The 24496-nt window shown below is 40.9% G+C and overlaps 1 pseudogene; it reads right to left on the minus strand.

Moving 5' to 3' along the window:
• Positions 1-22593: 22593 nt before the first annotated feature.
• LOC147454411 (uncharacterized) lies at positions 22594-23855 on the minus strand (annotated as a pseudogene).
• Between the last annotated feature and the right edge of the window lie 641 nt (positions 23856-24496).

Raw genomic sequence — 24496 nt, forward strand, 5'->3', positions numbered from 1 at the left:
GACACACAGGACGACGGAATGCTTTGATCAGAGGCACTCTAATGTGGCCCATGCATGACTATCCCGGGCTAACAGAATGCTCAGGTGATCTATTGACACTCCTCACTCAGACACTGTAAATCTTGTTTTTTCCCATAGTTGATCTATTATCATGTGTATACATGCAGGGCTTCAAACAAGCGGATACAGAGCATGTGTCACATGTGGACCTAGACTGAATGCACGTAGGGCACCCTCACTGAAGAAGCAAATCTACGAAGGTCATCAAGCGTATCTTCCAGAGAATCATGTGTTACGCGACGGCTTTTTGGGAAGAGAGCCACCAAGGATGTCTGCACAAGCATGGTTAGAGCAGAAGGAGATGTGCGATGACGGATTGCCTCCAGGGATGAAGAGACTATCTCTATGGTACGAGTTACCATACTGGCCCCGACTCATGATCAATCACTTGCTCGATCCAATGCACATATTCAAGAATGTGGGTAATCTACTATGGGACCATCTGACCGGCAAGAAAGATACTTTGGGAGCCAGAGTTGACCTTAGAAATGTGGATCGTATGGAGCAATATTGGCCGCAAACAGCGTCTGATGGATCCATAAAACTCCCTAAAGCACCATGGATTTTCACAGGAGCCCAAGAACGCAAAGTAAAAGAGACCATTTAATCTTTGCGGACCCCCACTGGCGTAATGCACTCGCTCCGAACGTGTTTTACTAAAGAAGGAAAGCTTACCGGTTTGAAGTCACACGATTGGCATAAAATGTGTCAGGTACGTTCATAGTGGACTTTAATATCATTGCATAAAATGTGGACTTTAATATCATTGGTGCACATACTTTACAATTTATTTTACCGGTTGCCATTGAGGGATGTTTGTCTCTCGACATCCGTAACACAATCTACAAACTTGCAAAGCTGGTGCAATGGATCTCACAAAAGGAGATCAACGTAGACTCCATACCATTCGCCAAACTAAATGCTGCGGAGCTTGTGTGCATGTTTGAGAAACATTTTCCTACTACAATGCTAACCATTCAGGTGCATCTTCTTGTTCACATAGTTGATGAGGTGGAAATAGTTGGCACAGCTCATTCCAGATGGATGTTCTTCTTAGAACGTTTCATGAAAATGCTTAAGGGATATGTGCGTCAAAAGGCACATCCGGAGGGTAGCATGGCAGAACGTTGGTTGGTATCAGAGTCCCTAGTGTACATTGGAGAGTGGCTAGACGGATTTGATAAAGCCCGGGACACGCTATGGCGAACCATAGATGATGAGCGCATATCTGAGATTGTCATGTGCAATCTCGGTGTTGAGAAGAAGATGACGGAAGATCTAGAGGCTAAAATCAACCGATTTTGCATGCTTCACAATCCAGTGATGCAAAAGTGGATTTCACAATATGAGGATTCAAAGCAAGAGCGACAAAGGGCACGAATCGAGTGGAGATGGGGAAGACGACCACCGATGCACTATCCAGCGGTTCTGGAGAGCCTACCAACCTTCATGAGCTTAAGATGGTTGCACAACCAATTGAAAAGCGCACAACAATGCGGTGACGAAGTGACTGAGGAAGAGTGGGAGTACTCTCGGGGTTGCGCGACCAAGGTAAGTTTGCAATGTACAACTAGCAAGTGACTTTATTTATAAACGTTTGAACGGCCACTCATAAACGTTTTCGACTTGCCTCTTCTATCACTCAATTCATTGCGTCATTGTATTTATATGCATCATTACGTCATTGTATTTAATGGTCTTTGCGTCATTGTCTACTCTATTCATTCAATATTAAGTTTAAATATTCGTGTGTTTAATGCAGGTATGGATGATGAGGAGTTTCTTTCTTCTTTGTCACCGCAACAGAGACAGTGGTACGTGGAGCGTCATCGCTCTGGCGCATCATCGCGCGTTCCTACTCCATCCGCATCTCCCTCTCTTTCGGAGCATTCGGCGCGCTCCGAAGCTTCGGCGTCGACGAGACGAGCTTCACACTCGTCTAGACACCGGCGTTCTAGTGGTGGCGGTGGCGGTTGTTGTGGGGATTCCGCCACCGATGCCTCCACACCGCCTCGTGTTCGACAAGGCTCTTTACCCTCCCCTTCTTTGCCCGCCCCCACACCAGCCACAGCATCGCCATCTACGCCAGGTTTTGCATGGCTGACTGTTCCTAGAAGCTACACACCTCTACCTACTCCGCCAGGAGCCACCCCACTCGACACTCCTCGCTTCGGGGCCCAGACGCCGGTGGAGACACCTGACGTCCGTACCCCCATCGACACGCCGCTAGACACCCCTGCCGGGACACCCAGGTTCATGCATCACCGGCCAGAGGGCTTGTCTTACTCCATCGACTTCAGCGGCGGCATCATCATGGATGATGACGGCAAGAAGGTGATCTCGCGCATGCGTGGTCTTTGCTCTCAGCTGTTTAGACACTACATACTAAACAAATGGAGTGAAGTACCAAGTGATTTAAAAAACAGAGTCATCAGCATACTTCATGATGAGTTTCCCGTTCCAACACGGGATCAGCGCTTCAATGAAGACCTGATGAAGATTCGAATGCGCGAATACTGCAAACACAAGCGTTCCGAAGTGCAAAAATCAATCAAGAATGGGTGGAACAGGCCAGATTGGCTGGCCAAAGAAGATTGGAAGAATGCGAAGAAAGCAGCGCGCGAGAATCCCGACAAGTGGAAGCAACAAAAGGATGCAGCCAGAGCGCGAGTAGAGGCAGGGAGCTCGCACCACTTGGGGAGCGGTGGATGGGCATCATTTGAGGCCGATTTTGTAAGTGTTTTCACATTGCTCTTTATGTTCGATAGTTTAGGGTTTATGAGTTTTTTAATTCTAACATAATGAAATCTTTGTATGTTTTGACAGTGGTCGATGACGGGATGTGATCCCACACCGTACGAGCGCGAGTACGCAGGCAGGAAGGGCTTAAACGCCCTGATGGACATTCTCAGTTCTCGCGGCGGCATGGTTAGTATTAGGGTTTACTCTTTTTTATTTTTTGTATTGTTTTATAAATGTCGTTATATGTTTATACTTACTGAAAGCTGTCTTATTGTCTTTTTTTGCAGAATCCGACAGATACGCCGCTTGGACGCGATGAGACGTCTGACTAGACGACGTCAGTTTAGCCGTAGCTAGATAGCATTAGTTTAGGGTTTCTCATAGCTTATGTATCATGAGACGGATTTTATACGTCTTTTTGAACCATGTATATTATTACATTTGTCACCGCAGTTCCTTTTGCCAATCAATTCTTTATGCCTATGATGTTGTACAATTGTCATTATTACATTTGCCAATCAATTCATTTTGCCTATGATGTGTACAATTGTCAATTTTGCAAACAATGCGTCTTGTGGGTGACTATTTTGGGTCAATTATCTACCCTTGCACTTTTTTAAAAAAGTGAATCAAGTACAATATGGTTGATGGGTGGCAGGGCATTCAATGCCCTGCCACCAAAAAAAAATTCTCTCGGGCGTCGCTATAACCGTCGCTATTTATGGCTCTGTAGCGTCGCTATGAGCGTCGCTATAGTCTTCTGTGTAAACGTCGCTATAACCGTCGCTATGACCGTCGCTATGACCGTCTCTATATAGAGACGCTTATAGAGACGTATATAGTGACGCATATAGCGACGCTCTCGTAGCGACGGTTTTAGCGACGCCGGGGGTTATAAAAACCCAGTGTATTTCCGTCGCTAACAGCATCACAAGAGCACACAACCTCTTGTAGTGAGATAAGACCAAGAAAAATAAGGGGTTCTTTCTAAGGTTCAAACAAACTGTTAAAAAGTATGAACATCAGAGTTGCATGTGGAATGAGATGGATCTGTTCAGACAACTATTCTAGGTTGGTACTTAGAGCTAAAGATGTCAGATTCAGTGATTTGATGATTATTGGAAACAAGAATGAAATTGAAATGGAAAATACCATAATCCAAAGGTGAAATACTGGAACTGAAAGACAAGACACTGGAAAGGGGACTGAAACTAGAAGTCATAAAAGAAGAGAGAGTGTACCAAAATAATTACAAGAGCACAAGTAGCTCTAGAGATAGACTACTTTAGATTCTAAAGAGTCAAAATCCATACAAAATGAGTAATGGGTCCTATTTGTAGGCTGTTGGTTTCGTGTTTGACTGAATGTGTAGTGTCAGTTACTGTGGTAACTCATTGGTTACTGCTTCTAGGAAATTCCTTCGCTTGTCAGTCCAACTTGGGGTTGGCTCCTTCCTTCTACACTCATCCTCTTGAATTTTGATATGTACCAAAATTTCTAGTAGATGATTTCCATACTGTTTTTTGATAAGGTTTTTGAGTTGCTTGTTGTTTGTGTCAATAAGGTTTCTCAGTTTCTTGTTGCTTCTTTTGTATTTGGACAACCAACTCTCCTATGTCCGTATAGGACTCAAAAGGTGCCAGCTGTAGACAATCAATGTCTTATACAATGCATGTCTAGCTTCTTTAATTGCCTCCTTAATAGCACCCTCCACTTGAACAATAATGGATTTCCTCACCTAGTGTCTCAGCAAACCATCTTCTTGTCAAGTGCCTTCTTTCTCTTAGATGGTGCGTGGGATGCTTCAAAAGTAGAGGGTCCAACATTTCCAGGCTTTTGAATCAGTGTGAACAGTGCCTCTTGAAGTCTCATAGGGTGTCAACGCATCCCAAGTCTTTGTGTTTGAATCATATAGGGTACGTCTACCTCTTGTCAAAGTAGTTCTTGCCAGCTTGTGACAATAAGAGACCGTATGCATCTATCCCTGAGGAAGTGGTTCGTTACACTTGATGCGGGCTTTAAACAAAATATCAACCATTTCTTTAAATTATGGTCTAGAGCTTGCCTTACTAGCCAGTTCCTTCTCTGGAATTTTAAATGCCTCAATTGTCAGCTGTAGCAGTTGATTTGTAATGCGAATAATCTGTTTGATTTGAATTTTCCACTGGCCCATTAGCAACTGAAATCTACATAGCTCCTCCCTTACCCCACTAGCAATGATCTTGTGCTGTGCATCTTGTACTACTCAATTCCATGCCATCCATTTTGAGGTTTCCTCTACCACCATGTTCGGAGCCCATCTGCTATCTCCAGATATTTGTTTTGATATGTTGGCTCCGTGCGAGGTGGAAAGATACCTAGAAAGAATTGAGACAGTTAAGCTTCATTAATCTGGAATGGCATAGGGAAAGATGGAGAGTCAGGGACAATTTCTAAGAAGTTTAGCACTGTCTGATTTTCATGTTGCATAATTCTCCTCGTAAGTCAAGCCACATGAAACAGATGCTTGAGACGTGTTTCATGTTCTCTGAGAGACATCATGATCTTGAGTCCTCTATTGTTGGCCTCATTGTGATTCCTTGACTTTAAGATCCAATAATCTTCTAGCACTTTGCATTTAAATGAGCACATCCTTCAATTGGCATTTAATCTCCTTTATATGTTGGGATGTGGGCTTGTTGCATATGAGTATTTCCACCTGAAGTCCCAGTGAATCTGAGATCTATTGTGGCTAATTATGTGGCTTTGGGATGTACTTCTCTATCATTGTAGTGACCTGAGATCTGTTGTGGTTGATTCTTTGACTTTGGGATGTACTTCTCTATCATTGCTAGCGACCTAAGATTTGCTGTGGTTAATTCTGTGGCTTTGGTATGTACTACTCTATCATTGCGAGTGAGGTCCCACTCTGGAATCCTTTCCAACACTTGAACACATGCATGGTGAGTTGGTATTTGATAGATTGTCTGGTCATGATAACTGGCTAACTTCCAATCTCTCCCACATAGAGTATTTGAAACTGCTTTAGATCTAAATACACTAAATCTTCATCCAAAAATTGGTCAATTTAAATGATGTTGTGAATTTGGATGGTCTCCTGCTAGTGGGTCATGCTACTCTAATGGGTTTCCTACTATTTGATTTGGAGGTGCATTCCCCGTTGATGTGCCCCCCAGCAGAGGCTCCAGTGTTATGCCCACCAACTCCATCCTCATCATCATCACCATTCCCAGGCTTCTTTTAGTGTTGTTGGTCTTGATCCTGTTTTGTGTCATCCTCTTCCTCATAATCATCCTTCTCCTATTTTTGGATGTTGATTAAGTCCATGATGGCTTCATTGACCAGTGTGGTGGTCTATTGTCATGCTTTTTCTCTGAGTTCCATTAGAAATTCTCAATGAAAGTTTCAAGATTAGATACATGAAGAGTTAAATCCCCATTCTTATTCACAATTTGCACTAAATTGTGGTAGATGTATTTCTGGGATATGGTATCCTTTGTTACTTGATGTGTTTTGAACAAATTCCTAAATTTTGATCTTTTAAATTCTAGTAGTGTCTGGTAGCGATGAGAATCCCTTAGAGAATCTTTCTTTGATTCTTGAATAATCCTATTTTTCTAGAGAAGGTTGTGGATTTTCTTTTCTAGAGCTTCGTTCTCCCTCCTGTGTTGTTGTTCTTGTATATGAATAGCCAGGTTTTTGGTTGACCAATTTGTCTTCTCCTCCCTTAGTTTCTTCAGATTCTCCTGGGCCTATTGAAGTTCTTGTTGTAGTGTTACACTAGTATTGGAGCTAGAGGTTTGAGATTCTATCATTTTTCCAATTGCATTGACTATTGTATTCTAGCCTGATTGCATTGCCTTAGTTTTGTGTTATCCGTTTCATAAGTTGTCATTGGAAATGGATATGGAAAAGCAGATCTACCTGGTTTCTTTATCACCAGTCTTCATTTGAGAGGTATTGTCTACAACCTCTACAAGTGATCTAGCTTAACAATGGCCGTGCTATTGGACTCTGGTACATAGATGCTTCTTGAAGCTTGATTGGATTTTGCAGTTCTAGTGGCTTCATTTTGTTGGTTAGTAGTGTTAGAGAAATCAGCTTGTGTCTGTGTTTCTTGTATGTGTTGCTCAGTGGTCTTTGTATTGGCTGGTTTCTGAGTTCTTTCTTTAAATCACTTGATTCATTTCTAGTGATTTGAGATTTTTAACAATAGAACCAGTATCTATGTTAGTGGTCGGCACTTATCCCCTGCCAATTCTTTGCCTTTGACTTTCAACCTCAACAAATTTTGATGAACTTTCCTTTCTTTGTGACCCAGTTTGTTGTGAGTCAGTCTGTAAAGCACCCATTAGGCAGATCAGTGCTATGCATGTGGAGGTGATCATGGGCAAGGACTTGTATGCACAAGGGCAAACGTTGGTGCAGCCAACAGGTGTTGATGCCAAAAAGCATGACAGTATCAAAGGTGCTTACAAATGTGTGTCGAGATATCAAAGCATATGTGAAGATTGGGTGCCGATGGAAGAGTTCGTGATGTGTATGACTTATGCACTATGTGAATCAAGGTAGAGGTTCAATGGTTTAAAGAAGGTTATTCATGTGGAAAAACTTAGTAGGACATGAAGAGAAAGTGGAGGAGTCAATTCCATGTGGTTTGTGATAAGAAAAGAAAGTGGATGTGTGGCTCAGCTTTGTTGCGTGAGGATAGTCAAAAAGTCCTATTCTGTAAAATTTTTACAAACACATTTTTTTTGAAAACAACTCGCAATGTTTAAAGAAAAATTCCATTTTGGATGTTTATGTGTATCACGCACGTAGTTTAATTCGGCACCGTTTGAAATACATTTAAGTTTTTGTAAACTATTTCTATTTTAGGTTGTGGGAAGGACAAAGAAGGGAATAGATATTTGAGAGAGCCTTCTTGTGTATGCTCCACCATAGCCAATCACTTGTTGGAAAAGAAGAAAGCTTCGATTGTGTCGCCTCTGGTGTTGTCTCCCCCATCCCTTCTTCTATTCTCTTCTCTTGTGCAAGGGTGTCCGTGTGTGTAGGCTGTGTGTGAGTCCCCCTGAACCAATTGGTGTGTGTGCAAAGAGGGAGGAAGAGAGAGTTGTTGTGTGTGTGGTTGAGAATTGAGAAGCAATTGTGATGATTGAGATGCAATAGGATTTGCTTTTATGTGTGATTATGGGCTTGAGTGTGCACAACCGAGTGTTTGTATTAAAATTTTGTCGTTTGGTGTGTTTCTTAGAGTCGATCGGGGTGTTGTGATTCCATCTGAGCTATATAGAGGCGTGTGTGTGTTGTTGGGTGTGTCTCCCCTTTCCCCCCCCTCTAACATGTAAAGATTTATCGATATTGTGATGATGGTACAAGCAATCACGTTCTTTAGGAATTTCCAAAAACTCTTGATAACAAAGAGAAAGCAACGATGAATATTATTGGGATTTTTTGTGCTTGAATGGATCTAAAATTGAGGCTAAAATCCTAATAAATGTAGTGACTAGAGCTCAAGTTCAAGAAGCTGCCAAAAGCAAACCGGTCAAGGAGGATCATAAATTGCTCGCTCAAAGTAAAATTGAGAGCATATCACTAAGGACTCAAAGGAAATCTAAACAAGAAAAAATGAAAGAAAAAAGTAGAAAAGAGAAAACCACCTTAGAAATTGAGTTGAAACAAACCAAAGAGAAACTAAAGCAAGAAAAAGAGAATAGGAAACAAATGGATGGAGCTATGTCATCCAAGACATCATAGGGAGGTTCAGTCCTGGTGAATAAAGTTATAGAACCCTTAGAGGCTATACACTAGGCAATTTTGGAGGGCCTTCTAAGAAATTCTATTTCTCTTTGCACTTGCACTTATTGAGTACGTCCAAAAGGACAACTAGGCACTCTCAAAAGTGAACCTAATTTTTTGACGATAGTTGAAAACAATCACCTTTTCATTAAATGATAGTGTCTTTTTCATGAGGTAGGCACTGTTAATTCAATATGTCTATTGCGGGAGCGAATAAAACCACCTATAAAGTGCAGATCAACATAATGTCAATTGAGGACACAAATAATGCTACACCCGGAGGCGTGAAGTTCCCTGCAGAACATCCGAAATAGCATACTACAACCCATAAACAGACTAATAGACATACCTGGCAACCACATAAACGCATAATCGTGAGATACACGAATAGAGAGAGACAGAGAGCAAGAGAGAGTAATACGGCTCGTGCAGGCGCACCTCCTAGAATGGAGTACTACGCTGGCACGGTGAGAGAGAAGAGAGGAGCGAAGAGAGGAAGACACAAGCACTGGGTGACTGGGTGCAATCTCCCCGCGTGCAAGAGTGACCATTTCCACCTTGCACGTATTTTATTTATAGATTTCTTAAATGGTCAAAGTGATTACAAACTGCTCGGCCGGTCATAAATGGCCAAATCTCATAAAAGAGCACTTGAATAATAAAATGTACATGATATACAAATCCATTTTCATAGGCCAAGCTGGGTCTAGTCTTTTCCACCTGTCAGTTGCAATAAATAATAAAATGTCAATTCTATAACATACCTCTCCGTTGGAAAGCAACTGTCCTCAGTTGCAAAGATAAGAAACTACAAACAATACTTGCCAAAAACAATGATTAGAAATCTGTATCAAAACTATCACATAGTAAAAGAAAAATTCATAAAATTAGACAACATTGCTTATGCCTGCCGTCATCCACATGCTACCTATTCTAGCATCCCATACCACTAGAATAAGCAGTATATGTCATATCCTGATGAATCAGGATATCATTGGTCACACTCATCATCAATCTCATACTGTCAAGTTTCATCACATAAACACTGCCGTGAGAAAATAATCATCAGATACCAAATCCCAATCCAATTCCAATTCCACGATATAAATCCAAATCCAAATCACTTTGATTATGTACTCGGGTAACAAAATCATACCAGTTATAGTGGTGGCCAGCCAGTATAGCATGATTTTGTGATTGGTGTTGCCTCATCCAGCGAGTCTACACCAATAAAGCGTGCTGCCTAATGATCATTTAATTGCTCTAGGATGGAATCCAGGTGGCCAGCCACTGCAGCATGATTTTGTGATTGGTGTTGCCTCATCCAGCGAGTCTACACCAATAAAGCGTGTTGCCTAATGATCATTTAATTGCTCTAGGATGAAATCCAGGTGGCTCCCTTTTGGGAATTTTGGTAGGAATTTACGTTTTTGGTGGAGGTATTTGTGATCCTTAATTGACCAAATATCCACCTATTTCTAATGAAATTTGTATATTTTTTCTTTCTATAGCTCTTTATTCTTGTCCATACTAGTCAACAACTATAGATTTCCATTGACAATCAACTGCGTATGTATAGACATATAAGAGATTGTAATCCATCACCTCTTTTGGGCATGGCTCTGAGCACCTATAAAGGTTGACCTCACTGCCATCAATGTAACTATACAATCATTCACTATCATGATTTGTCATCTAAACTCTCTCAAAAAAGTGTTCTTTATCAATTGCAAGTTTGGAAGATCCATTATGGGCAGATGATCCTCTATCACTGGGATCCCAGAGCTTCTATGAGCTCAATTTATATCTAAAGTAGACATAATTTCTAGGCTTAACATCTCTAGCTTGATGTAAGCAACCTTTTTACAATGTGTTCAAGTGCTTTGGTTAAGAAAAAGTCAAAACTATGTTCAAAATTGCAATCCTTTTCTCACAATTCTCTCAAATTGTTGCTTTTAGACACTCATAACTTTTGGATGCATTTTGAGGTCTCGAACGATGTTTTTTTGAACACTGACTAACAATGAAGGACATGAAGGGTCTTTGATTGTTGTTTAGGAGATTACACTAAACATTGTAGAGCTACTCTTGAGATTTGTTTTGATAAAAATAGTTTCTTACCCCATATGATGAGTACGAGTAGCTTCAGGTAAGTGATATGATTATGATCTAGAGCTATTCATCGCTCATTTATTTGTTGAAGTGCTTGTTTGCATTTAAAATCACCAAAAAGTTTGATTTTGAGAATAAAAATACAATAAACAAGTTTTTGTGGACATTTGTTCATGATTGATTGATGTTGTGCATATTTAAGAGGGCACTTGCAAGAGTTCTGTGTTAAAAAATTTGAAAGTATGCAAACTTGAACCTCATACACGTATGTTGTTGCAAGAGGCATCTAGAAACCAAATTTGACAGTCTGACTGCACTAGACTGTTTAAAACGGGTAGTTAAACCCTTAGTACACCTTGAGATTAGGGTTTTGACCAACCTTGGTACCCAAAAGACAAAAGTCAGTGTTGAAAACAAAAAAATAGGGAACTTGTGATTTCAAGCATATTTTTGCATGAAAATTGGTAGAAGTTCTTGAAACCAAGTTTTGGAGAATTGTGGATGACTTTGAATGAACTTTGGACAAAAAATCATCAGCGGGACATCATATTTGTATGATGTCTGAAGGGTGAGTCTGATATCCAAAATGACCTTTGACTTTATACCCACATCATACATGTTGTGTTGAGCACATACACTAGGTATCATCTCATTTGGACACATAGATAGAGTATTGAGAACCTTTCACTCTTATGGGGAAATCTATTGTCAAAAAGTAAGGATTTTGTACAGTTTTGACTTCTAAAAATTGATGTGAGCACATTTTCACGTTGTACGCATCAAGGAGCACCTTGGATAGGATCAACAGTGCAATCTCACCTCGGGGAGGTCACGTAATAAAAATATAACCTATCACGTGAGTTCAACAGAAGGATATTTAAAGTTCTGGAAACTTACAGAAATATATATACAGAAGGGCATTATTTTTTCAAGTTAAAATAAAACTTACAGATTTAAAAAAAAAGGGTACATTATATTCTTAACAAAATTCACAGATAAGGGGTTTTGCAAACATGTCTTGAACGCATGTGATATGGTAGGTTTACACATAGTGAACCCCCCGAGAATCTGACCACGTAGACATTATATGCATATATGATGACTTTTAGGCCAGATCTTAGTCAAATTAGACATTTGAGGATACCATACTGTTCTCAAGCATAAAAGAAGTCTTTAGGAAAAATTTCATTGCATTTGGAGCACATAGACATTATACGCATAGGAAGACTTTTAGGCCAGATCTAGGTCAAATCAGATATTTGAGTATACCTTATTGTCCTCAAGCATAAAACAAGTCTCTAGCCAAAATTTCATTTCATTTGAAGCACATATACATCATACACATATGAAGACTTTTAGGCCAGATCTGGGTCAAATCAGACATTTGAGCATACCCTAGTGTCCTCGAGCATAATAGAAGTCGCTAGCTAAAATCTCATTGCATTTGGAGCACATGGACATCATACGCTCATGAAGAATTTTAGGCCAAATTTGGGTCAAATCAAGCATTTGAGCCTTTTAGGCCATAATTGGGTCAAAGCAGACATTTGAGTATACCCTAGTTTCCTCAAGCATAAAGGAAGTCTCTAGCCAAAATTTCATTGCATTTGGAGCATATAGACATCATATGCATATGAAGACTTTTAGGCCATAATTGGGTCAAATCAGACATCTGAGTATACCCTAGTGTCCTAAAGCATTAGAGAAGTCCCTAGCCAAAACTTCATTGCAATTGGAGCACATTTGGGCTAAAGATAGAAATTGGACAAGGTTCATGCTTGTATTGACCATAAGTTGTACCAAAAGTGTCGAAATTGGAATTTTGAATTTGTTGAGAGTTGGTTGAGTGATAAAGAGTTTTTGAGATAAAATTCACTTCATTTGATGTCTCAAGTGCCAAATTAGAGGCCAAAACTTACATTTGAGCTTACAAAAGTGTTTGCCATCACAAAATAGGCCTAGAGACCAAGTTTCAATCAATTTGGATCACTTTTGGCTTAGCTAACCTCCTGTAAGCAACAAAACAGAAAAAAGAGTGATTGACCTGACTAAAATTGTCAAAATCACAAAGTGAGACTCGGAATGGTTAGAGTACATCAAGGAGAGTCTTCAATTAAAGTTTGGTGCAATTCTGAGTCAAGAGACATCATATACGTATGAAGACTCCACACAGAGGTTGAGGCCAGGCAGGAACTTCCTTTTGACCCTAATATCATTCCAAAACAAAAATTGGACACCTATAAGTAGACTAAAGCATGTATCCACTGTTGACACTCTAAAATCACCAGAATTGATCTACAGGAAGACTGAATGCGATAGAAGAATATTTTGGCCATAACTTAAGCTCCCGGTACCAATTGTGAATAGAAAAACGCTTCATTGCCACACACGGACTAGCAAATTCTTTTATCACCTAACAAATCACTTGGCCACCAACAAAACAACTACTCTAGTCTACAGCTAATACTACAAATCTTAATTAAATCTTTTTAATCGTAGCCCCTTGGCAAAACACACGCTTTCGGGTTGTCCGCTTGATCTCAAAATATCCTCTTCTAGATCCACTTAAGAAAAATTATATCTTTAGTCCAAATTAAAGCAAGAAACCATCATGTGAGTGTTAGTAGGATTACCTACTTAAGTCCTTGTGTCCTTGGCAGCGGCGCCAATGTTGCTGGAGCAAATCACACCACCTATAAAGTGTATGCAGCAATACCTAGATCAACATAATGTCAATCAAGGACACAAATGACATGATAGGCGCACATAGGCAATCTCTATAGCTTGTTAGATTGAGACCATCCCACACATACAACACTCTAGAAGGCGAACTATATCAAAATTAAGACTTTCACTATTCTCAACTACACCACCCAACCCACATACACACAAACAGAAGGAAACTCACAAAATCACACTAGAATTGTACGAAACTCTTGGAACACCATCCCCTCACTAGGATATAGCTACCCCAAAGCCTCTACACCCAAAATTCTCACTCCAAACCCATTTGTTGCAAACACCTATGAAGACAGAGTCGAATTTTGAAACTATCCAAAATTGAAATCTATGAGTACCTATGTGTACCTTATGTCACCACACGATACTAACGACTACTTGCACGCAAAAAATGGACATTGTTTGATACACTTAAAGTAAAAGATAGCTCATGGATAAGCTAGCACATGTGCTCCATTTTGTGTGCAATTCTTGGCATTGTTGCGTAACTATCTCTCCAAACCTATTGCAATGGTGCAGTGGAATCACCAATGCAGTGAGAGAGCAAGGAGTAATGTAAGGATGAAGCTCATGCTCTCTCTCTTTCTCTCTCACACACAGTCAATGGCAACACACTCAAGAAGCTATTTGCACACACATCTTGATCCATCACTCAAGTCTCACAAGGTCAAGGAAATGATGCTAATCTCTCACTAATGACTAACATTTGTTACCGTATACATGTGGTAGTGAACACACTAGGACCTCCGGGGCATTTTTTCCCTCTTTACGAGGTTTTTTCCCACGTGCATTGTATATACGCCCACCACTCTAGGGCTATCTATCTCTCCATTGCACACTAAGTAACACACTCTATATTGTGTGCCTTGAGCTTCCTTCGTCTTCTCCAAGCTGTGTGTTTCTCTGCAACCCTAATTCCAACAATTGGTATCAGAGCAGGTCACATCCTGCCGGGCTTAGTCACCAGCTGCTCCAACACACGCCTGCTCACTTCCTCCGATTTTAGTGAGCTTTGGCAAGCGTTCGCAGGTCGACAAATAGTTTGGGCTCATTTCGGCCTCCGTTTCCATTACAGGCAGTACTGCACATGCTATTTCGTCATTTTGTGCAGAATTTTTGTCAGTGCCGTTTTCAGCATAACAGGTGCCTTATAGTATTCTACGGTTTGTGCTGTATAGCACATGTTGTTCCCACTCCGTTTCTTCTATTTTCGGGCAGTTTTCACATCAGGTGCAGCTTTTACCATGGCTGACAACAACAACACAAATGTATTCAAGATGTTTGCTGCTGAGGACAGGTTGGATGGGGGCAACTACTCTATGTGGGCTTATATGATGCAACATGTTCTTGTGTCAAAGGGTGTCTGGAACATTGTGCAGGGCATTGATGTACGTCCTGGTTCTGAGGATGTAGGCGATGTTGAGGATGTTGCGGGTCTTGCTGCAAGGATTGCAGCTGTTAGAGTTTTTTTGCCTACGGCAGAACAAGCTCGTTGGGATGTTAAGGATGCATAGGCTCATGCATTGATTGCATTGTCTGTGAAGCGCACCATTGTTCCTCGCATCCGTTCAGCAAAATCTGCAAAACAAGCTTGGGATATTCTAGCACGTCTTTATGCAAGCCGCAATGAGGCTAAAATCTCTTTGCTGCGTAAAGAGCTGGAGTTGAAGATTATGATGAGGAAGATGATATGGACACTTTCCTTGCTAGTGTCAAGGATATAAATGAGAAACTTATTTTTGTAGGTGAAGTTATTTCAGACAGTTCCCTTATGCAGATTGTTCTTGATGCCTTATCAGATTCTTACCAGACTTTTGCTAGTACTTGGAGAATTATGACCCAAGGAAATCCAGAAGTTGTCAAGTTTGATGCATTATGCACATTGCTGTTGCAAGAGTAACTTTCCAGAAAAAACAGGACTAGACAGCGTGCAGTTGAACAGGCTTTTATTGCTTCTCAAAGAAAGGGTGGTAACAGCAATGCAGCCACTTCTTATGGTTCTGCTGCGAGTGGCACAAATTCTGTTCCTAATGCTTCTGCTGGCAGCAATTCGTTTGGAAATTCTGGTGATAAGGGCAAAAAGAAAATGCGTTGCCATTATTGTAAAGCCAATGATCACTTGATCAAGTCGTGTCCTAAGTTGAAGGCCAAAGAGGCTAAGAAGAAAGAGGGTGGTTCCACTGCAAATGCTGGTTCCACTACAAATGCATCCATTGTTGAGTCTTCTATGAAAGGAGATTGTGTTGCTGATGTTGATGCAGAATGGGCTTTTAGCGCAGAGTGCACTTACAATCCTACTGTCCATGATGCACGCTTGTTAGTTGCTGCAGATTCACATGTGTGGTATTTTGACAGTGGTGCTACAAAGCACATTACCTCACATCGTGAATTGTTTACCTCTCTTGAGTCTGTCCCTCATGGGAATTCAGTCACTTGTGCCAACAACGCCTCTTATCTAGTTCAGGGAGTTGGAAAGGTTGTGCTCACTGCTACTAATGGCAGTTTCTTCACACTTGTTGATGCACTTTATGTACTTGGGATCAAGAAGAATCTCTTATCTGTATCCGCACTTGCTAGACTTGGACTTGTAGTCAAATTTGTGGATGACAGATGTACAGTTCATGATCTCAGTTTTGGTGATGAAATTGTTGCATCTGGCCTTTTGTGCCATGGGCTGTATAAGCTCACTTTGTATGACAAGTGTGGACAAAATTTTGCAAATGCTGTTGCAGATTCAAGGGCTATTTCAGATGCAAAACTTTGGTATGCACGTTTTGGTCATCTGAATTTTGCTAGTTTGTTGCGTTTGCACAAATCTGATATGGTTGCTTCTTTGCCACCTCTTGAAGCACCTGTCAAACATGTTTGTGAAGGATGTATTTTGGGTAAGATGCAGCATTCTAAATTTCCAAAGGATGGTTCAGTTCGGGCCACATGCAGGTTGCAGCTTGTGCATAGTGATGTTTGTGGGCCCATGCAAACTCCGTCCTTGGGCAATCACCTGTACTTCGTGACTTTCATTGATGATTACTCCAGGCATGAATGGGTATTTCCGCTTAAAGAGAAGTCCATAGTTTTTATGTGCTTCAAACAATTTTTGGCTATGGCTGAAAATGTCTCGAAATGTACTATGGGCACCCTCCGTTCCGATTGAGGGGGGGAGTATATGTCTCATGAATTTCATGCAATTCTGGCTAGTCGTGGGATAAAACACCAATTTACAGTGCCTTATACACCTCAACAAAATGGTGTTGCTGAGAGGAAAAATAGGTCACTGGCGGAAATGGCACGATGTATGGTCAAAAGTCAAGCTTTGCCGCATTCTTTTTGGCTTGAGGCCATCATGTGTGCCACTTATGTACTTAACAGGTGTCCTACGAAAGCTGTGCACTCTATTACTCCATATGAAGCATGGCATGATAGAAAGCCTTCTATTGAGCACATGCCCAAGGACGGAGTTTCTCGGGATGTAGTGTTTGTGGAAGATTCTATTCAGCCCTTGCTGTCATGTACTAGAGACAGTAATGTAAGCTCACATGACATTTATGACACTTTGTTGCCTCTTTTCAGTGGTGTAAATACGAATGTAAGTTCCAATGAGTCAAATGTACAGCCTATGGGGGTTTCTGAAAATGTTTTAGATCAGCCTATTACTGATGCAGATGTACATGATGTACTTGATGAGGAAAGGGCTGAAAATGAGTAGGCTAGAGGTATGCCAAAATGGCTGGTGTACACTTTGCATGACAATAAATTGGATGCATTTTTGTCTAGTCATACTCGTTCAAGCTCTTGCCATGCATCTTATGCATCAGATTGTTATGCTTTGGCCATGTCTAGCTTACATGATGTTGAGGAGCCTCTGTCTTTTGATGAAGCACAGAATTCAAAAAATTGGATGGATGCCATGCAATCAGAATATGATGCACTTATAGAAAATGACACATGGACTTTATGTGATTTGCCTCCTGGCAAAAAGGCCATTGGTACGAGGTGGGTTTACAAGTTGAAACGCAAGCCGGATGGTGAGATCGATCTCCATAAGGCTCGACTTGTTGCAAAAGGTTATGCACAGCAAAAAGGCATAGATTATGAAGAGACTTTTGCTCCCACTTGTCGTATGACTACTGTACGTTTTCTATGTGCATTGGTAGCTCATTTTGGTTGGGATGTACATCAATCAGACATTGTTACTGCTTTCTTGAATGGTGATATATTTGAGGAAGTTTATGTAACGCAGCCTTGCGGTTTTGTCATAAAAGGACAAGAGGACAAAGTGTGCAGATGTAAGAAGGCTTTGTATGGGTTGAAGCAATCTCTTCGTGATTGGTATGAGAAAGCTGACACTCATTTGGTTAAACGAGGCTTTCGTAACAGTCCAACAGAAAGCACATTGTATGTAAAGCGTGAGGGTGATGTACTTCTCGTTGTGGTTCTTTATGTTGATGATTTGCTGATCACTGGACCAAATGAGAGACATATTGCTGAATTTAAGGCTGATTTGAATGCTACTTTCAAGATGAAAGATTTGGGGCTGTTGCATCATTACTTGGGTATACAGTTTAAGCAGTGTGATGGTGGTATTGCCTTGTGTCAGAAAAGTTACATAGAGACATTCCTATGTAAGTTTGGACTTGAGGATTGCAAACCTATTGAACTCCCATGGAAACAAATTTGAAGTTGATTCTACATGATGCTGGCGATCCTTCTGATGTCACTCTTTACCAAACTGTTGTTGGCCGCCTCATTTATTTATGCAACACGAGGCCGGATATTTAGTTTATAGTCTCACAGGTTAGCAGATTTATGCATAGCCCAGGGTCTAAGCATTGGTAGGCTGTCAAGAGGATTTTCCGCTACCTTAGTGGCACTTTACATCTTGGCTTGTTTTATCCCAAGGGGGGATCATTTTCGCCAGACTTACATGCTTTTTCGGACTCAGATTGGGCTGGTTGTTTTGACACGCGAGTGTCCACAAGTGGTTTTTGTTTCATGCTTGGCAGTTCATGTATATCATGGTTGAGCAAGAAGCAACCTACTGTGGCCACTTCGAGTTGTGAGGCTGAGTACAGGGAAGTTTTCACAGCTACGGTTGAGTGTGTATGGCTCAGACGCCTTATGGCTGATTTGGGTGTTGACAGGACACTGACAACACTCTCTACACTAACAGTCAAAGCGCATTGGCAGTTGCGAGGAACCCAGTTTTTCATGCTCGCAAAAAGCACATTGAGGTGCATTACCACTATGCCAGGGAGAGGCTCTCAGCAGCAGGAGAGATCAGCTTGGCTTATGTGCCAACACAGGACAACCCTACAGATCTTTTCACAAAGGCATTGTCTCGTGAGAAGCTTGAAGCTTTCCGCAAAGCTTTGGGCTTACTCCCCTTTGTGGACTGATCCTATCCTCAGGGCATGGCACTTCCCTTTACTCATGTGCCAGCTCTCGTTCACCGCATCACTCCAGGTGGGATTTGTTACCATATACATGTGGTAGTGATGTGTGTGAACACACTAGGACCGCCGGGGTAATTTTTCCCTCTTTAGGAGGTTTTTCCCCCCGTGCATTGTATATACGCCCATCACTCTAGGGCTATCTATCTTTCCATTGAACACTAAGTAACACACTCTCTATTGTGTGCCTTGAGCTTCCTTCGTCTTCTCCAAGCTGTGTGTGTTTCTCTGCAACCCTAATTCCAACAACATTCACACAAAAAAATCATGCACACACAAGCATATGAAAGCCAAGATTAGAGAAATGCAATGCCATTACCTCAACACACACATACTCTAATTGAGCACACACATGAAGAAAGGGCACACCATATGAGGAAATTAGCAAGAGGAGAGAATGATCAGATAAAATTAGAGACTAATAATCACAAATCTAAGCATCACAAGACATAGAGACCTGGGAGAGAAGCATAGAGAGACAAATAGATTTGCATTATCAACCCAATGCTAGCTACAAGGTGAGATGGGAGCTCCATCTCCATAGCCACCTCTCTTCTCTACTCTCCACCCTAGCTCTCAAAAGAATGAGCTTCACATTATAGCATTTGACATTTATACCTAGGGTTTTTTAAAAAGTGACTGGCCACCCAAATGTGCATGGACGTCCTAAGCTCACAAATACAAGTTGGAACTCTCACAGAGCCTGTAGATACAAGAAAGGTATGTGTATATACATCAAAGGAATCACAATGCATGTCATTGATGGTCTCCCGTCAAGAATACCACCTTTTGAAAGCTTTGTCATCCTTGACAAAGCCATGTCGAGGTAGACATTCGAGGAATGATGTGCCTGCAAAAGAAAAATGGCGATGAAGTAGAACGCTAAATTATATGGCAATAAAGCATGAGGGGATGGTGAAAGAATGTGTAGGTGGTCCAAAAAGGGCTGTCTTGGACACTCCTTTTTAAAGTAGTTTCGGGGAACTTTTGACTCTACATTTGATTTTTGGGGCTTCATTGCTCAATGATGAGTAATGAAGATGGGGGGAATTTTTAAAAAAGAGGGGGATGCATTTTTTATCACCCCCTATAGTTCTTGGACGTGTTGGATGTACGAGCACCCCCTGTGTCTCCTTCTCTACATGGGCACAAAGCATACAGGTTTAGGGTATTCTCTGTGCGCAGTTTTTGCATAGAGCAGAGCGCCTTTCTCTACCTCTTTGTGTGGTGTTTCTGCATCACATTCCCTTTCTTTCCTCTGTGCGCGGTTCTTTGCTATGTGTGCTTATTTCTCCATCCTTCTCTCTCTCCCTCTCCCTCTCTCTCTCTCTAAGGATGGAGCCTTTTCTCCAGTTAGGTGTGTGTGAGTGTCTGTGACATGTTTGGTCTTGTTCATGCCTGGGCTCGTCATGATGTATGTTCATGCATTGAGCTCTTTTTCCTCAGGTTTTCTTGATCCGGCTCCGTGCCCACTAGTACACAGTCGAGCAGAGTTTCCCGAGCAGTTCACAGGCTGCTTACCCGATTATTGGCGGCAAAGAAAAGGGAACAAAGAGAGAGGGAAAGGCAATGGACTTTCTTTACTTACAAGCAGAAGGATGTCCAGCTCACTGAGAATCAGAAAAGGAAAATTCTTTGTGTTATGTCAAGGCGCTGGAAGAGGAGACATAAGGATTGAGAACCAAACTCCAAGGAGAGATTTTTGAACAGTTCTCCAGTACAGGTGGTTTAGAGTGCTGTAGGTGGTTTCAAGAAGTTTTAAGCCCCTTTCAAACATGAAAAACAACATCTTAGTGGTAAATGTTCCTCTTATGTGCTTTCACAAACAGGAAAGTTGGTGTTATAACTTGTAGGTGATGCTACCAAACATTTTGGTTATTTGTTGTCACATTATCTCTTTATTGTCTACTTTTTTGTGTAGGTGGAATTTTACAGGCGGTTTCAAGAAATGCATCTAACAGTGCGCATTTTGCTGAGATGCTTTGAGAATTTGAAGCCCTTTTTTGTTCAAAAATTGCGGGACCGCAATACCTGTTGTTGCTGCAAATATCATGTGCAAGCTATCTGCTTTCAACTAAACACGTCAAGGTAGGTTTGGAGTACATGGAGAATCTTGTCGTTGTGATTGTGATGTTTGTGACCCTGCAGTCAGTGGGCAGTATATGTGTGGTTGTAAAGTCAACATTTGAGAGACTCACAACACTATGGGAGTCCTTTTTGTGTCCTAAGCCAAAAACTTCCATGTTTCATTTACACATCTGCTTGATGGGAAAATACGATTAGTGCGGTGCCAAACAACTCAAATGTTGTCCTCTTGAAGTACACACCAACAACTTTCAGGTGGCTGCAAAGCTTCTTATTGGTGTGGAGACACAATCTATATATCAAGATGGCCAACACCACAAAAGGAAAGATCTTGTTCTTCAAAAGATTGGGTGCTCCACTTTCATTTCATTCATGAAAGACAAGCTTACAACTTGCCATCCACTTGCAAGTGCTTTAAACTACCTTCAACCAGATTTTACAAAAATTTAAAGCCATTTAAGCCACCCAAAAGTTGTCAAGACACCCTTATATACGTAGTTTTGATATCATTGACCACCTACAAGTGCTCACTAAACCACTATCAAGTGGTTCAAAACCTTTTCCAAACCACTTTCAAATCACTTGCGAGTGGAGGAGAAAACCTAGCAAGTGACCTAGAAGGCCTATACAAGTGCTTTAGGACCACTTGGTTGAATACATAGTGTCAATCGCATAGACCACCTGCAAGTTCTATCTAAACCACTAGCAAGTGGTTCTAAACCACTATCAAGTGCTATCTTAACCACTAGCAAGTGCTATCTTTACCACTGGCAAGTGGTTCAGAACCACCTGCAAGTGCTATCTAAACCACTAGCAAGTGGTTTTGGACCACTATCAAGTGCTATCTTAACCACTGGGCAAGAGGCTATCTTAACCACTGGAAGTGCTTCTGAACCATTGGCAAGAGGTTCTTACCACTCGCAAGTGGTTCAAAACCACTAGAAAGAGCTATCTTAACCACTAGCAAAAGGTTCAAAACTACTACAAGTGGTCCAGAAGTCCTTTCACGTGATTCAGAACCACTTTCAAGTGGTTCTTTACCACTTGCTTGTGGCTACTAGTTTACATAATGTAAATAGTTTTCAACCACTTGCATGTGGGCCATAGTTCATAAGTGGTATAGCTTGCACTTATGTCCACTAACTGCTCATATTTATCTTCTACAAAATCCCTAAGAAAAACTGCTAAAACAATTTAAAATCAACTTATAATAAGACATCTTGCAAGGCACACAACAAAATGGTCGATTGAATAGAAAATCATGTTTCTACATTAGAAATCAATATTGAATTCCGCAATACTTTATCAGTTTTTTCACCAATTTACAAAAAGAAGTCCTCATCATGAGTTACACTATGAAACTCATCATGGGTATTTTCATAAATGATCATAGGTATACAACTTTTAAGACTTCTGTTGAGACCAGAGATCAAAATGCGGCCGTTTATAACGTGTTTGTGGAGGTGGTGGAGGCAGCACTTTGCCTTTGCCGCTTGATAATTTTTCCCTCACAGATTCAGCTTTTCAAAAAGTCTGCCACCCTCTTCTTCTAGCATCTAGTTTACAACTAGTGATCAACTCCGATCAGTTATTTGTTTTCTTCCACTCAAAAGACAAATGACAAAACTTCATGATGCATAAACCTCTCCCATTGGTCTTCCATCTGGTCCTCTAAAAAGGGCAAGATAACATAGGAGTCTTCACCATTCAAGCAACATTTGGGATATTTGTCATCTAGCAAGAAGGTGTTATATTTGTTGAATTGTGGAAACTCATTCCAAAAAGTGCCCAAGACTAGAAAGAGCATCTGGTCCCCTTGCTCGTCAAGCCATGAGCTTCTACTGCATGCCTCCTTCACAATCCACCCATTCAAGTACCTGTGGGCCTGAGGCAAGCACAATTCTAACCTCTTTTCTAGGTCGCGGTAAGGACTTGTGTCCCACACGTACACTTTAACAATCTGTCTAGCCCCAAGAACAAACCACTCTACAAAATGGTGCACATAGTGGTTCAGATTGTTGTCCTGCTTCACCTTCCGAAAGTGCAGCATGTCCACGTTAGGCAGGCTTGGTCCCTCTCTCTTGTCGTGAGTGAAAATAAGAAGATCATTAATATTAATGATCAAGGCAGGCCTATTATTCTCTGAAAGGTGAGGGACACGAAACTGAGTTACTAGGGGTGTCTCCCGATCAAAGTGACCCAAGTCTTCTTGAGCACAATGCTGGTGCCCACCATTACCAATTACTTGTATTTTTACTACAATGCCCAAAAAACCACACCCAGTAAATTGTAGTGAAGATTGACACCATGAGACAAGAAATTTATCTTATATTCAAAATAAGTAAATAGCACAAAAATCACATGGAACTTAAAGTTTCCGATGTGCACGGGTTTTGGGGGGGTCTTGATTAGTACTTTTCTTTGGATCTAGATGATTCACTCCTTCCTCTTGTTGTCGCTTCCGTTTCTTCCTCAGGATATTTGCAGTTACTAGTCATGTCTCCAAATCCTCTACGTCCCCCACTTTATCCTCTGGGACCACAATAAGGTTTAGGGGGAGAAAACCTATATCTCCTTGAACAAAAATGAAACACTACATATATGCACTTCATTACCTTCCTGGTTGTTGGTTGAGACCTTGCTGGAGTCATGTCCAATGGTTTCCTTTCCATGGTTCTCAACCACGAAGGGTTCAACCTCGGGGTACTCCACTCTATCCCCACTTTTTACAACAGCCTTGCCATGCTGAAAACCCTCAGATAGCTCTATGTTGTTCTCATCAAGTTCAGACAGTTCTATATTGTTCTCGTCAAGCTCAAGCATACGAGAACTTTTGTCAGCATTGGTTTCTGTGAAGAAAAAAATCATGTTAACACTAGGCTGGTAATGGGACACTTTTATGTCCTGGGACAATTTTATGTCCTGCTAAGTGACCATTTTCCTTGAATTATGTCAAGAGTTTCAAAATGGATTTTGAGGTGTTATCTATCTAGAAAGTTGTCTCATGAGCTGAAAAAAACTCGACATTTTTTTGGAATATCAATTCCATCTTTAACATTGTCCTTGCACAACATTTCACAACCTAAACTGTGTGAAAAAACGGGTCCAATTTTTGTCTTTTTTAAACTTTTTGCAACTATACCACTCTAGAATTCATGTTTGTGAGGTCTATAATGCTAGAGAACTATCTTTAGTAGTCCTCAACATGTCCTGATGCTTCTAGGGAGAAATAAATATTAAAATTGTAAGTTATGACCAAATTACAAAATTTTTCAAATCCGGGTTTTTAGCCAAGTTTAGCTCTTCTATGATTTTTTTGGTGGATTTCATGATATCGAAATGCATTTTTGATTTTCTATGTCACATATTGTAACATAAAGCTAACATTCCTTGAGTTTTGGGGCACCTAATACCCTATTTTGCATAGTACACAACGATGGTTGATTTTTTCAATTATAGAAGAAAACGAAACATTCTAGTATATCAAGTATATCTTTTTCAATATTGTT

This window comes from Adiantum capillus-veneris, chromosome 7 (genome assembly GCF_014529385.1).
Source record: "Adiantum capillus-veneris isolate H3 chromosome 7, ASM1452938v2, whole genome shotgun sequence".
Lineage (NCBI taxonomy): Eukaryota > Viridiplantae > Streptophyta > Polypodiopsida > Polypodiales > Pteridaceae > Adiantum > Adiantum capillus-veneris.